We start from the raw sequence: 15,444 nt of genomic DNA, 5'->3' as shown, positions 1-15,444 counted from the left end.
TAGAAGTCCTCTCTGTCCATTTTTGTTAAGTGAAACGGATTCTTACTTCGGCATTTCAGGATGGCCTCATTCCACTCATTTGGGGAATAAATTACCTGTAGCTTTTTCTGCGCATAGGACTCGATTGAAGCAAAGTCCGTGTCATTTGGTAAAAATGAATGGCCACTTACCATGTATTTCAAATCAATTACATCGATAGACGTTTCCATCTGTGTCAACTTTTGCATAGCAAGAGCAAAGTTCCAATTTCTGTTTTGTCCAGTACATGTATCGCTGTACATAACAATATGTTTGCAATCTTTAGCCCTTGATAGCAAGTGCTTGGTTACGCAGGAACTAATCTCTTGGGAACCACGGGAAGCTTGGGTTTCGTCCCATGTGTACATAAACCCTAACCCATTTTTGAGTTCGTGACACCCTAAATTGTACAAATACATGTTTCGCTTATAATAAGCTATACCAGTAGTAAGTCTAGGAAATGGTAAAGCCTTTTCCAGGTCAAATGTGAACGCATAATAGTTTGGATCATCTTTTGATTGCTTTGCGTCTTCGTCCTTTGCTGACCTAACAGCTTCTGCTTTTCTTAAATGCAGTTCATGCATTGCTTTCAAATGTTGTTTTTCCTGCTCATTTTGTAATACGTTCAATTTAGTTTTAAACACATCGCATTTTCCGCAAGTATCTTTTAGAGGGGAATGAAAATGTAAGTTGAACTCAGAGTTAAATGTGCGACGATACACCGCCTTACTGACAGGATCGCCTTTCCCATTACAGTATTCTAAATACGACTTGTACATAGCAGTGATGGTCAAGTGTGATGGTAAATACTTTCTGTTAGGGTTTTGAGTCCTAGTGTAATGCGATTGGTACGCAGGAAAAGAGAATATATGTTCCCTAACAACATTCATACGATCAACAGCAATTTTGTTGGCTGGAACATGACAGCCACGTTCGTCCAATCCAGGTGCTTTTCCATCTTTTAGCTTCTTCAAGGATCGCGTCAATCGACCGTGGCTGCTCTGAAAGGTGTCAACTAAATACTGTCTACAAACATTGATGTTGTTGCCATCCACATTATGAATGTAAAAATGGTTGGACGAGCTCTTGTTTGGGCGGGAATCATCCCTTGGCCGACGACATTTTGGGATTTCTTGCTTAACCAAGCCACACAAATAGGCATTTTGCAATTTGAAAGATCCCAACTTCCAAAAAACTGAAAAAGCATGTTTCCTTGCTTCTTCATCAATGTTATTGTCACATTTCTTTTGCACAAGCACGGAGTATTTCTAAATAATTTTGCTAGAACTGTTTTACCTTTCTCTGTTTTATAAGACGAACCAGAATTCCTTTGCTTCTTTCTAATTTGTCGCTTGCTTTCTCTTCTTTGACGTTTTCGTGTCCTTTTGGGTGGCTCTTCTTGAACAGCAACTGGAATCATTTCATCATGTCCTTCGCCATCACCATCACCAGCAGAATTTTCAGGGTTTCCAGAGTGCCGAGAGTCATCTGTAACAAAAAACACATATTCGTTTATACAGATTGAACTATAGCTGTACGCTCTAAAAAAAGTACCTATACTACATTCGCTCTCGCGAGATTTTTTTTGACACTGACGTTAGTAATTTCTTTTTTGAAAAGTTCAGTTGTCAGAAGTGACTGGAAATTACTACAAAACCAACGCACCTGCTCATATCCAATATTATTAATAGTAAACAGACATAAAAATAACATAAACCTTACGCCAATCAATAATTATTTATTTAAACCATTATAATGTATTGATAGCAAATGAGAAAATTATTTATTGTACAAAATAAAAATATTTTGTAGAAATAAACTTCACAAAATTTTATGAGATTAGTAGACACTCCCACTATTTCTAATAATTCTTCTTTTTTTAATGAAAGATTAAGTTGATTTGAGTTGATTTTAGCAGTTAATAGTGTGAGGTAGGAATTTTTGTGTTGTATGTTTCCTATTCCGAATGTGTCAAAAAAAATCTCGCGAGAGCGAATGTAGTATAGTAATGTGTAGATCTAGGCCCAGCCCGGTACAAGTTTTGAGGTTAGGTTCATAATTATTTATTTTCTTACCTGAACTAAATTCATCAGAAGGTTGGAAGTCATCTGATCCTGAGTACTGAAGAACGCTAGGCTCACTAGGTGTATCATCGTCTTCCATCACCGTGAACTTTATAAACACAACAATAATTGGCAAAAGAAAGCAACTGTTTCAAGCCTCAGCTGGTATGACAAGTGAATGAACAAATCGATTTCAGGCAAACTGGTCTAAGTCTGACTTAGACCACTCTGCCGGCCGAATATACAGCTGACATCAGTCAGGCACAGTAAGCTTCTGCGCTCTAGCGGATTTTTAGGCGAACTACGACTTGGGTCTCTTTGCCATAAAATGAAATCAGCTGCTGGCAATCCAAATATGACCATAACTCAAAATGACAAAAAAGTGACTTAGACCACTTTGCCTTTCAGCCGCCCAAATGTGTAACAGAGGGCAACGAAAGGGCCTAAAGGAGAAAGAAACGAAAACTCGACAGACGATGTCTCAAGATAAAATTTGTGCAGAAATATAAAAATATAACAAAAGTTACGATATATATAAAAGTGTAAATTAGTTAGTGCATATATAGAAGTTCGCTCAAAATATAAATGGGTAGAAAAGTAAATAAATTTTTATAGTATATATATAAAAATGGAAAAATGCATTAGGTACTTATGAAATATCTGAAAATACGTAAGTGTATATAACATTCAAAATATATCAAGGTACGTTAAAATAGCAAAAGTTACTATACTTATCCAAATCAAAAGTTACTATACTTATCAAAAATCGCAAGTTACTATACTTATCAAAATCAAAAGTTACTATACTCATAAAAATCAAAAGTTACTATACTTATAAAATATATCGCAAGATGTAGTTAAAGCACAAGAAAGTCGTTAAGGGGGCAAAATGTGATTTTACCGGTTAAGGGGGCAAATTTATGTAAATATAACGAAAGTTGCCAAAAATGCATGTAAGATGCAGAATACATGAGCAAAAGGTAGAGAACATGTCGCTGGTGACCTGGCAATACCTCCTAAGTAATGTCAAACCAGTGTTGCCAATCGCATTTTGTAACAAAAATAAGAAAACTTCTGTTGGAGTGAAAGTAAAAAGAAAGATATAGGTACTCCAACAGAAGTAAGGAAAAAAAAAGACTCAGTAACTAAATAGTTGGGATGAAAAGAGAAAGGTGAGATGGCTTCTACGTTGAGAAGCCGCAATAGGAAAAATAAAAAAAAAATACTACTAAAGTGCAGTACTGAAGAAAGGGGAATTAGAAGGGATAGAAGTAGGAGTGGGAAGAGACAGAGGCAAACGGAATAGAGTTGGCTAGCAAGAGATGCAAGAAAACCACTTGACACTCAAGGATGGATACGGCTCGTTTGCATGCCTGTCGAAGAACAGTAGCTCTATATAGATAGTAATGATGACTAAAAGATGAAATAATAAAATAAGAATAATGTACTGAAAATGAATGGAGATGACTAATGACTAAAAACGAACAAAATAAATAAAACTAACTAATCATGGGCGCCATGAAAATGATCTTCGATCATTCTCCCAGGTATCTTACACTGCTGTCAAATATTAAATATATTAAACCTGTAATAATGAACATAAAGGAGTAATAAAAAAATAAATGATATACAAAATAAATAAACATTTATTAAAATGAACTACTAGATTTTTAACAATCTCTGAGTTAAACAAGTTCATATTATGTGACTCTAACATGACAAAAGTTTGCAAAAGTTATGTTCAACCTAAGATAACAACAATGTTACCTGTTACAAAATTACAGGTATAAATACCTTTCACTAACATATAGGGTACAAAATTACATAAGTCTTCTACCAAATGGTTATAGTACGCCTGCTACGTACAACTAAAGGAAAACCGATGAATATTAAAAGTAATATAAATAAATATATGTAAATAGGCATGAGCCTAACTAAGGGAAAATACTAAATGAATTAAGCAAAGTTAGATATACAATGAATAAAGTAGAAATGAAGTTGAGATAAATACCGACGATGACCTAAATTAACCGAACAAACGGAATAAAGCGAATAACAGTAAAATATTTGGGAAACAAGCTAGTAATATTACAAAATAAATTTACCCGAATTACATAAACCAATATCAAAGCAATAATAAAGTATTAAAAACCTAATTTTCTCTAGGCTTATTCCTGTGCACAAGAAGTTACCGTAGATACAAAGTTTGGGAACCAAATAATCTAATATACAAATATGTCAAAAAAAAAAACCAGAGGTAACCTAAATCTGGAAAAAAAACATAGTGTATTTAACAGATAGTCTGAAATATAAAAAAAAACCAATAGTTACTAAAACACCTCACTAAATGTTCCCAAACGAGGTTGCGGTTACATCCTACAAATGATGCACCAGGATGGTGCGACCCCATGACTCCTGTAGGCCCAGGTGCCAAGACGAAAATTGAGCTGGAACGCTCCCATAGCTTGTTCCCAAAAAGACGTATTCCCATGATGACTTGACTGTGGCTGTAGTGGTTTCTCTAGGTGGTCAAATAAGGTCTATGACTTCATGGTAGGGTTTCTCCCAAATGGCTAAAAAACATTCCCAGTTTTATTTCTCATTTTAAACATGAGCAAAAAGTAAAGGGAAGAAGAAATAATTGAGGAACTTTTTAGAAGCAATAGTATAGAAAAACCGACCATTAAAACTGGAACAAAAACCAATCTCAGGTAACCTTGAACTGTTTTGAGTGTGAATACATGGACAAATGACATTGAAATGATTTATTTGAGGAAATATCTGTAAAAATATATTGAATTTATAAAATATTGGATGTTGAATAATTTAAAACCTACAGAGAAATGATAATTATTTCTAATATTAATTGAGAATTGCATATGTTTGGTTATGTCTAACCAAAAAATATATTAATATATAATTTTCCTTGAATGAATATTCAATAATCGAAATAATCTACATAAAATCCAAATAATGAGTTGACTAAGAAATTTAACAATGAACCTAATATCTCAAAGGTTCCATCACAAAAACCAAGGCTATACAAAAAAAATTACTATGAAAAAGTAGATCTCACCGAATGATTCCTATTTATACTCCAACAGGAGTTGTCACCCACATGTCTCCTCACTCCAGACAATCCCTGGTGGTAACTTTTTACTTTGCGTTAAATTTCTTATGTGATAAAATAAGTTGGAGGAAATCATCCGCCATTCTATATGGTATATCTATTCGACACCACAGCTCACAGTCAAGTAAAGAACGAGAGGCGTTTCTCCGCCAAGGTAAACGTCAAATTCAAAAATTTTTATTTTATTGGAATTTTTGTATTATTAACTTTTTGATATCTTTGTATACATGTTACTTCTGATTTATTTTTGGTCTTTAAAATTTTATTAATACTAAACAGGTAGACTTATACTGCTTTTGGTTTTGATTAGTTTATTTCGATACCTCATTTTTAGTTTTAGTGGTACAGCTCATATGTTAGTTTGGATTTTGTATTTTTATTGGAAACTTATTTATGTATTTAGATTGAGTATACATAACTGACATTATGTTCTATTAGTTAAATTTTTAGTCCTTCTACCAATGGTAGTATGTTTGCACGTACAATTAATTATTGACTATATGCATATATTTTTTTTCTAGTGTGGTTATATTTTACACCTAACTAGAAATTATTTTCAGTATTTAGGTATTTTATTTAATTTATTGATTTGATTATTTATATATTTTGCTGGCATTTTGATTTGTTGGTGTGTCGCTAATATTTTCTCCATATGTATCTTTGTCTTAAACAAACTTTAGATTATATTTTATATTTGTTATTTTTGATATTTGGGTTGTTTGGTAAGACAGGCACACACCACAAAGCAATATCGGTCCACAACATTAGCTTCTATACATGATACGTTGAATTCGCATGGTTCGGATGATTATAGATCCAATTTTTTTTCATCCCATTTTTTTTCTTTAATTGGTAGTGTTAAGATAATCATTATTGTATAGTAAAGTAGTTCCATTATCCATCTCATCTTCTAGTTGATAATAATATTATATCAAGGTGGGTACCATAATATAATGCTTATATAAATCAGATGCTTTGGGTTGAGATTTAAATATAAATTTTTGTTAGCTAAGAAGCATTGATAATAGTCCTTATTTGTCTATTAAGTTTTAGAACAATACTCAGAAGAAGATTGACTTAACAGTGGTTGAGCCAATCTCTTCTTTGGTTTGCCTTTAGCTCAATTTTTATTGTTATATTTTAATCTAATGTTTTTAATCATCAGGTAGTGCAGGTACCTACATTACTCGATTTCATTTTTGGCTTTGTTGTCGATGACTTTTAATTTATTATTTATTAATTTAATTATTATGTAGTACTCTGGTTTATGAGCTTATCATTTTGTTGCATTATTAATGGTGCATTTTTCAATATGTAAGCTCAGACAAGTACGTTGGTTTAATATTGATATTTTGTATGGAACTATGGAACTTATCATAATGTACACTACTATATCTCAGTTTATGTGTTATATTTTGAATATTTGATTACTTACTATTTTTTTTTATATTATTTCTATATCTTGTTCTTGGATTTGCCATAGTGGAAAGATGTTGTGGTTTATAATTTGTTATTGGGTTACTCTATTAACATTTGTCTCCAATATCTTAAACACTTTATAATAATTTATATCCTTATATCCTACACACTATGATTCTGGAATTAGTTTGGAAGTTTGAGGTATGTACAGATTCTTAAGTCTCTAAGTCTGAATGTATGCATGGTATGTGGTTGTATGCATAATGTATGTATGCATGGATGATGTATGTAGGTATGGATAATGTATGTATGTATGAATGAGGTAGGTATGTATGGATGATGTATGTATTGATTTCTTCTTTTGGACTAGTTTGTCATTACTCTGTTGATACTCTGATTTGTGAATGCGTGGGTTCGAGGTTGTTGCTCAGCAACTGATCACTGCTGTTCGATTGACTTCGTGATCTATGTCTTTCATGGCTGAGTACGCAGATGTTTTTTTTTTTCATCATAATATTTCTGGTCAGGAAATGTTGGCCACATTTCCTAACCATTCTTCTGTAATTAGTCCAATTATTCCAGTTACATTTTTACCATTAGATAGGGAAGTATTTAGTTCATATTAGGTCTTTTACTTCATAGTATGTTTGTACTTTGAGTTGATGAATAAACAGGGATAAATATCTTGCGCACTTGTTTATAAATCAATGCTTAGGCCATCCCTATACATAGTAGGTTCGTTAACTCAGTATTTGGAGTGTTTAAACAGATGAGTTGTTCATTTGAGTATATTCCCACTTCTTTCCTTAGGCATTAGTTTTGTTATTTAGATTTTGAAACATTTCCTGAATAATTCCATGTATGTGAGAACGCATGAATCTGCAGTTTTATTTAAAACTTGTTGCTCGTTCTCATCAAATTTTTTTTTCTTATCACTTATCCTATTTTTTTTCCTATAACCTATCACATATTTTTTTTCCTATCACGTATCATAGTGTCATATAACTTATGACCTTATGAGTTCATCATTTATTTTTTTTCCTTTCTTACTTATTCTTATATTATTAGTACTTTATCCGTGTCTGGTTATTCTCATACATCTGTTGTAGCAACATGCTATAGTTCGCGAATCCCAGCATGAATTAAGTTATGTAGTTTCTATAATATTTTAGTCAATACACTGTAGGTATTTATCTTACCATTGATTTAGTTAGGTTACATCTCTGTTACTTAGTCTGTTAGCAATATTTATTCTGACTTATTTTGATTACTTAGTTTGGATAGGTTCATATTACCGGATGAGGGTGTATGTAGACCTAATTTATTTATTTTGTTCAGTATTAGTTACCATTGGATCCAATAATTTAGTATATTTAGAATTAGTAAGAATTGGTCCATAAATTTGCCTGATCGTTCTTCTTTGGATATACTCCTATATAAATCTGGTGTCCATTGATAGTCCGATTCTGGATAAGTGTCCGATTCTTCATTTATTTTGTGTATTTGGTTGGATAGGTTCGTATTACCGGATGTGGGTGTACGTAGACCTGATCTGTTTATGTGGTTTAGTATTGGTGTGAATTGGTCCATAAATTTGCCTGGTCGTTCTTCTTTGGATATGCCTTTTATGAATCTGGTGTCCACTGATGGTTCGACTTTGGATTACGTGTCCGATTCCACATTTATTTTGGTTATTGAGTTTTGGATTCCTTTGGTATGTTTATTATTGCTATTATTTGGCATTAGTGAGAGTTGTTCCATAAATCTTCCTGATTGTTCTTCTCTGTGCCAATGAAATTGGTACATGCATTCTAAACTATCTTCAAGATTTAGCCCAACACAATAAGGATGAACTTAACCTTATATTTTATTCCGATAATTGTGTTGGGCAAAATAAAAACAGGTTCATAATAGTTGTTTATCCACGCAATCTCTCACTTGAACATTAACTCTATAACGCACAAATTTTTTATACCTGGCCACTCACAAAACGAAGGGGATAGTATGCATGCTCTAATAGAGAAGGAGATTAAAAAGTTTAGAAAATCAGGTCCTATATTTTCCCCAGATCAATATGCGTGCATAATTAGGAATTCAAAAAAGAAAGGTACAGCGTATAAACTAAAGGAACTAGGTCACACTGACATTTACGATCTTAAAGCTTTAACAGCGGAACTATTTGTCAACCTACCTAATAATGTAAAGCTGAATAATATCAAAATGTATAAGTTGGAAAAAAATCACCCTGGGTTTTTTTATAAAACCTCCTTTGAACAATCCGATTACAATGAGGTACAAATTATAAATTCAAGAAAACAAATTGATGTTAATAAAATCGAGTTCAAGAAATCATTTTCTGTAAAGCTTGGTATAACCGATGCAAAAAAGGGATTGTTATCGTTAATTAACAAAAAAAAGAACATTGCGTACCCCTTTATTAAACTAATTTTTATAAAAACCTGTGAACTATTTTTATGTTAATGAAAAATTCATTTTGTTTCGAGCGTTATTCTGTTTATTTGTACGAATAGTTGGAAGTAAATTATGTATTTTAATACTAAAATAAATATTTCGTTGATCTCAAACTATATTTTTTTGATTTATGGATTAATGTCAGACAGTTCCATAATTCGTCTACGATGCAACCACGAATTAGAAAAAGAAGAACCATTGTTTTATGGGAAAGACAGTTACATCTTTCAAACTCTTCCTAGTTTTTATTTTCTGGAAATATGTGTATACATCATCTTAAAGTAGTTATAAAATCTTAACTACAAAATGAAAATGGTAACTTGACACTCTGTAATTTAAATAAAATAACTATTTTTATTTCAAATAAAACTTAAACTGGCTTAAGTAACTGGCTTATTTTTCTCCTGAAAAATATTCTTTTTTGAGATGTAACCCTCTTCCTCCGGATGATCGATATCTATATTCGGTAGGTCTTAGAATTGGTCGTAATCTATTTTTCATATCCCTGAGTGATAAGCGGAGTTCCCCCTAACATTTTGTAATGTTAGTTGGGGATATGCGTACATAACGTACTCTATAAGACTATGAGTACATACAAATTAAAAAAAATATGATCAAAATCCATCAACAAGCTCGGGCGATATTAAACTCATAAAACTATTTGACACCGACGGTACTCAACGCCTAACCAAAATATTTAACGACATATATTTAAGCGGAGTAATACCAAAAGCATGGTTGAAGTCGACGTTTGTTGCTTTACCAAAGAAAACAAAGTCCGTATCCTGCAGTGATTTCCGAACCATCAGCTTAATGAGCCATATTTTAAAGCTATTTCTAAAAATTATACATCAAAGGATATATAGACTGTGCGAAGAAAAAATCAGCCGAACACAGTTTGGTTTTCGAAATGCAGTGGGTACAAGAGAGGCTCTATTTAGTATACAAGTGCTATTTCAACGATGTAGAGACGTGAATTGCGATATTTATGCATGTTTCATTGATTACCATAAAGCGTTCGATACAGTAAAGCACGACAAGGTGATGGAGATATTAACCAATATTGGAATAAACACCTGCGATTTAAGGATTATCAGCAATCTGTACTGGAATCAAACATTATCTATCCGGACAGAGGCAGGAGAATCCGACGATATCAAAATCAAACGTGGGGTCCGTCAGGGATGTATACTATCCCCACTGCTGTTTAACATATACTCTGAGGAAATCTTTCAAGAAGCATTGGATGATGTTGAAGCCGGAATTAGAATTAACGGAGAATGTATCAATAACATAAGATACGCAGACGACACTGTGGTATTCGCTGACAGTTCTGAAGCCCTACAGGAGTTAATGAGCAAAATCGCAGAAGTCAGTCAGAGATACGGACTTTTACTAAACACTAAGAAAACCAAATGTATGATGATCTCTAAGAATGAACAGCAATTTGGACGAATCAGTGTGAATGGTCAACAAATAGAAAGAGTAAAAACATACACCTACCTTGGTACGAACGTCAATGAAAATTGGGACCATTCTATAGAAATCAAATGTAGGATAGAGAAAGCAAGATCTGCATTTCAAAAAATGGCAAAGTTGTTCAAATGTCATGATTTGTCGATACCCATAAAAGTCAGATTACTACGATGTTATATATTTCCTATACTGTTGTACGGAGTTGAGTCGTGGACTCTCACAGACGCCACCTGCAAGAAAATTGAGGCTTTTGAGATGTGGCTTTATCGTCGAATCCTGAAGATATCTTATACCGACCACATTACTAATGAGGGTGTTTTGCTGAGAATGAAAAAAGAAAAAGAGCTGTTAATCAAAATAAAAACAGCCAAAATCGAATACCTCGGTCACATCATGAGGAACAGTGAGAGATATGGACTGCTGCAACTGGTCTTGCAGGGAAAAGTAGAGGGAAAGCGAGGACCAGGAAGGCGAAGGATTTCCTGGCTGAAAAATCTACGAACGTGATTCAACACAACCACTACAAATCTTTTCATAGCAGCAGTGTGCAAAGTGCAGATTGCCATGATGGTCGCCAACATCCGAAACGGATAGGCACTACAAGAAGAAGTTCTTACAAGAAAAAAATTAATGCTTTCAGAGTATTCTCTAGTGACTCCAAATATAACCACTAAACGTTAAAGGGTTAATACTTTATAATTATATTTATTATAGTTAAATTAGGATACTTACCTTGTACATTGTCGTCTAATAATTTAAGTATTCTTTTCGTTCTGTCTCTCATGGTAATGTTAACACCCAATTTATTGTTTATTGCACACACTTTGACTTATTGCACACAAAGATCACCTTTGAAAATATTTTATTATTATAGAACCTGAGATATAATCTGCATTGATCGCAGCGGTTTTAACGGTATTACAAATCGGCGCTAAATAATACAAGTGAGGTTATATTAGGGAAAGGCGGGGTTGTCAGATTTATGGTGCCACTATGCCACTTTTTCTATTGGTGCCAAATTGACTACAATTATATAGTTACATACAGTTGTATATAGTAGAGCGCCCTCTATCGAAAAATGCCTGAACAAATCAATATGTCCATTTGGAAAAAGTGTCAATCTGGCACCATTACGTTTTTTACATATTCTGCATTAGGAACAGTCGTACTCTCCTAGGACGAAAATATACACGCTGTCGTACTGGCACCCAAAATCGGGTGCCACATCGTCAAATTGGGTGCGACATTGACATGTTTTGCTTAAAAATGGTGCCAGATTGACAGAATATATCTGTATATATATATATATATATATATATATATATATATATATATATATATATATATAAAAAGAATAATTTTGGGGAATGCAGTCAATGTGTTTTGGGCTGATTAGAAGTGAAACACTTTGAACTTTTGTCGAGCTTTCGGACAATTTATTTCCTTTATCAAGACAATCTAAAAATACAAATGTTTAAATTTAGATGAAAACTAGAAAAATAAAAACTTACTGCTCGTGGTTTACAAAATAACTAACATAATTATAAAAAACATAAAAATTCTTTCTAAAAAATATAAATTGTAAACGTAAATTAATTTTGAAATATGTCAAAAAGACATTAATCAAATGTAGTTAGACTACTTTAATAACTCGATAGATTGGGAAAGAAGTTAGTTAACAGTGTATAAAATAATGATATAAAGATGTAAGTAAATTTGAAGTTATAATTATTAGTAAAAAAAAACTGATAGTAATGTAAAACAAGTTGATTTAGAATGTTATAAATATTTTTCTTTTGATACTATTTAGTGAAATTTTAAAAATTAATAAGACCAAATTGTTTATAAAATGCATAAATTAGTAATATCGGATCTCAAAATTAAAGTCAAAGTTAGTAAAAATTACAGTCAAAGTTAATTAGTCAAAGCCAAAATGTTATTATAAATAATGCTTAGATTATTGATATCAGATCTCTTATTAATACAATTTGATTTTTTTATCCAAACCATTTCTTTAAATTCTCTTTTACGTAAATTTACTTCTCTTTCCAAAATTGTTGCTTCTTGAAAAATGAAAACATGATCCTCATTAATAACATGCTCTGCCATCATTAATAACATGTTATTAATGAGGATCATGTTTTCATTTTTCAAGAAGCAACAATTTTGGAAAGAGAAGTAAATTTACGTAAAAGAGAATTTAAAGAAATGGTTTGGATAAAAAAATCAAATTGTATTAATAAGAGATCTGATATCAATAATCTAAGCATTATTTATAATAACATTTTGGCTTTGACTAATTAACTTTGACTGTAATTTTTACTAACTTTGACTTTAATTTTGAGATCCGATATTACTAATTTATGCATTTTATAAACAATTTGGTCTTATTAATTTTTAAAATTTCACTAAATAGTATCAAAAGAAAAATATTTATAACATTCTAAATCAACTTGTTTTACATTACTATCAGTTTTTTTTTACTAATAATTATAACTTCAAATTTACTTACATCTTTATATCATTATTTTATACACTGTTAACTAACTTCTTTCCCAATCTATCGAGTTATTAAAGTAGTCTAACTACATTTGATTAATGTCTTTTTGACATATTTCAAAATTAATTTACGTTTACAATTTATATTTTTTAGAAAGAATTTTTATGTTTTTTATAATTATGTTAGTTATTTTGTAAACCACGAGCAGTAAGTTTTTATTTTTCTAGTTTTCATCTAAATTTAAACATTTGTATTTTTAGATTGTCTTGATAAAGGAAATAAATTGTCCGAAAGCTCGACAAAAGTTCAAAGTGTTTCACTTCTAATCAGCCCAAAACACATTGACTGCATTCCCCAAAATTATTCTTTTTGTATTATTAACAGTCACTACATATTAATAATTATATATATATATATATATATATATATATATATATATATATATATATATATATATATATAAAAGAGACCAGAAGGGAAGTCTTTGCTGACAATGTTAGAAAACAAGGTTGTATTATTGGGGAATTCAGCAAATTGTATGTGAAAAGAAAACACTTTTTACTTGATCCAAGCTTTCGTAAACTTTAATTAATTGTTTACATCATCAGGGTATAAGTAAGTTGTGGTTGTTCACAAAAAGGTGTTGTAAAAAAGTTAATAAAATTCATAGCGATTCATAAAATTACATAGTAATCAATGTAACAAAAATTATTTTAACCATCATTTTTACACTTCAAACCATTTTATGAATTTTATTAACTTTTTTACAACACCTTTTTGTGAACAACCACAACTTACTTATACCCTGATGATGTAAACAATTAATTACGTGACAATGAAATTCCCAGTGACGTACAAGACATTTTAAGTTTAGGAGATAATTTTGCAGTTCCCATCCGCAATAAAAATGATATTCCAACATCCGAAATTATCTGTTCAATTGAGAGTTCCATCTCTAACTTAAGTACAAATGTACAGAATGACATTAGAACCAAATGTTGCAATATTTTAACAAATTTTAAAAACAAAAACAAATATCAGTTTGAAGATAAAACACTGCATAAAAAAATAAAAAGAACAAAAGCTTTTTTAAACGAAAACCCAAATTTAATTGTCCTGAAACCTGACAAAACAAACAAGACTGTTATTATGGAGTCCAACGACTATGACAGCAAAATGGATTCTCTTTTAAATGACAAAACAACATATCGTGAAATGAAAAATGACCCCACAAACATATTTCAAAAAAGAAATAACGAATTAGTCGACAGATGGGAAAAAAAGTGCTACATCTCACCAAATACCGCTAACTTCCTCAAAATACATAATGCTGTTGCTCCAAAAATATACGGTCTGCCCAAAACACACAAAGAAGATATGCCTCTACGTCCTATTGTCTCATGTATTCAGTCCCCTTTTGAAAACCTCTCAAAATATTTGAAGAACATCATTTCTAATGTAATTAATAAAAATCCACACTATTTAAAAGATGCTGATCACCTGAAATCAAAACTCAAAAATACACATTTACCTAAAGAGTACAAATTAGTTTCGCTCGATGTCGTATCTTTATACACCAATATTCCAATAGCTTTGGCGAAAGATATTATTAAGCAAAAATGGAATGAAATCAAAATATTTACGGACATTCCACTAGAAGAATTTCTTTTAGCAGTTGAAACAACATTAAACTCAACATACTTTATATATAAAAACAAGTTCTTCCAACAAACAGATGGATGTGCTATGGGTGCTAGCATATCTAGTGCTATCGCTCAACTAGTTTTAGAGCACCTAGAAGAAATTGTCCTAAATAAAATAGATTTCGATATTCCTTTTTTCTATCGTTATATAGATGACTGTTTGACTGCAGCACCAGAGGATAAACTGGATATTTTGTTAAACGAATTTAATAACTTCCACCCAAAACTCAAATTTACATTAGAAATAGAAAAAAATTGTCAAATCAACTTTCTGGACCTGACTTTACATAGAGAAAATAGTATCATAACCACTTCATGGTACACTAAAAAAACCTGGTCATCGAGATATCTGAATTTCAACTCACATCACCCTCTGTCCCAAAAGAAATCAGTAGTTATTGGCCTAGCTGATAGAGCCATCAGATTGTCCGACCCCACAAACAGACCTCAGGCCATAAAAAAGGCAAAAACAGCATTGACGCTTAATTCTTACCCCCATCATCTCATTGAAAACACTTTTAAGTCGCGACTACATACTTTCTACAACAACCAGAATAACAATAAAACTAACAAGGTAAAGAAGAATTATATGTCTCTTCCGTATATAAAAGGGTTATCAGAACAGCTTGCAAATCTCCTATCTAAACACAACATCACAGTTGC

This window comes from Diabrotica virgifera, chromosome 9 (assembly GCF_917563875.1).
Source record: "Diabrotica virgifera virgifera chromosome 9, PGI_DIABVI_V3a".
Taxonomy (NCBI): Eukaryota; Metazoa; Arthropoda; class Insecta; order Coleoptera; family Chrysomelidae; genus Diabrotica; species Diabrotica virgifera.
This window is presented reverse-complemented; position numbering follows the sequence as displayed.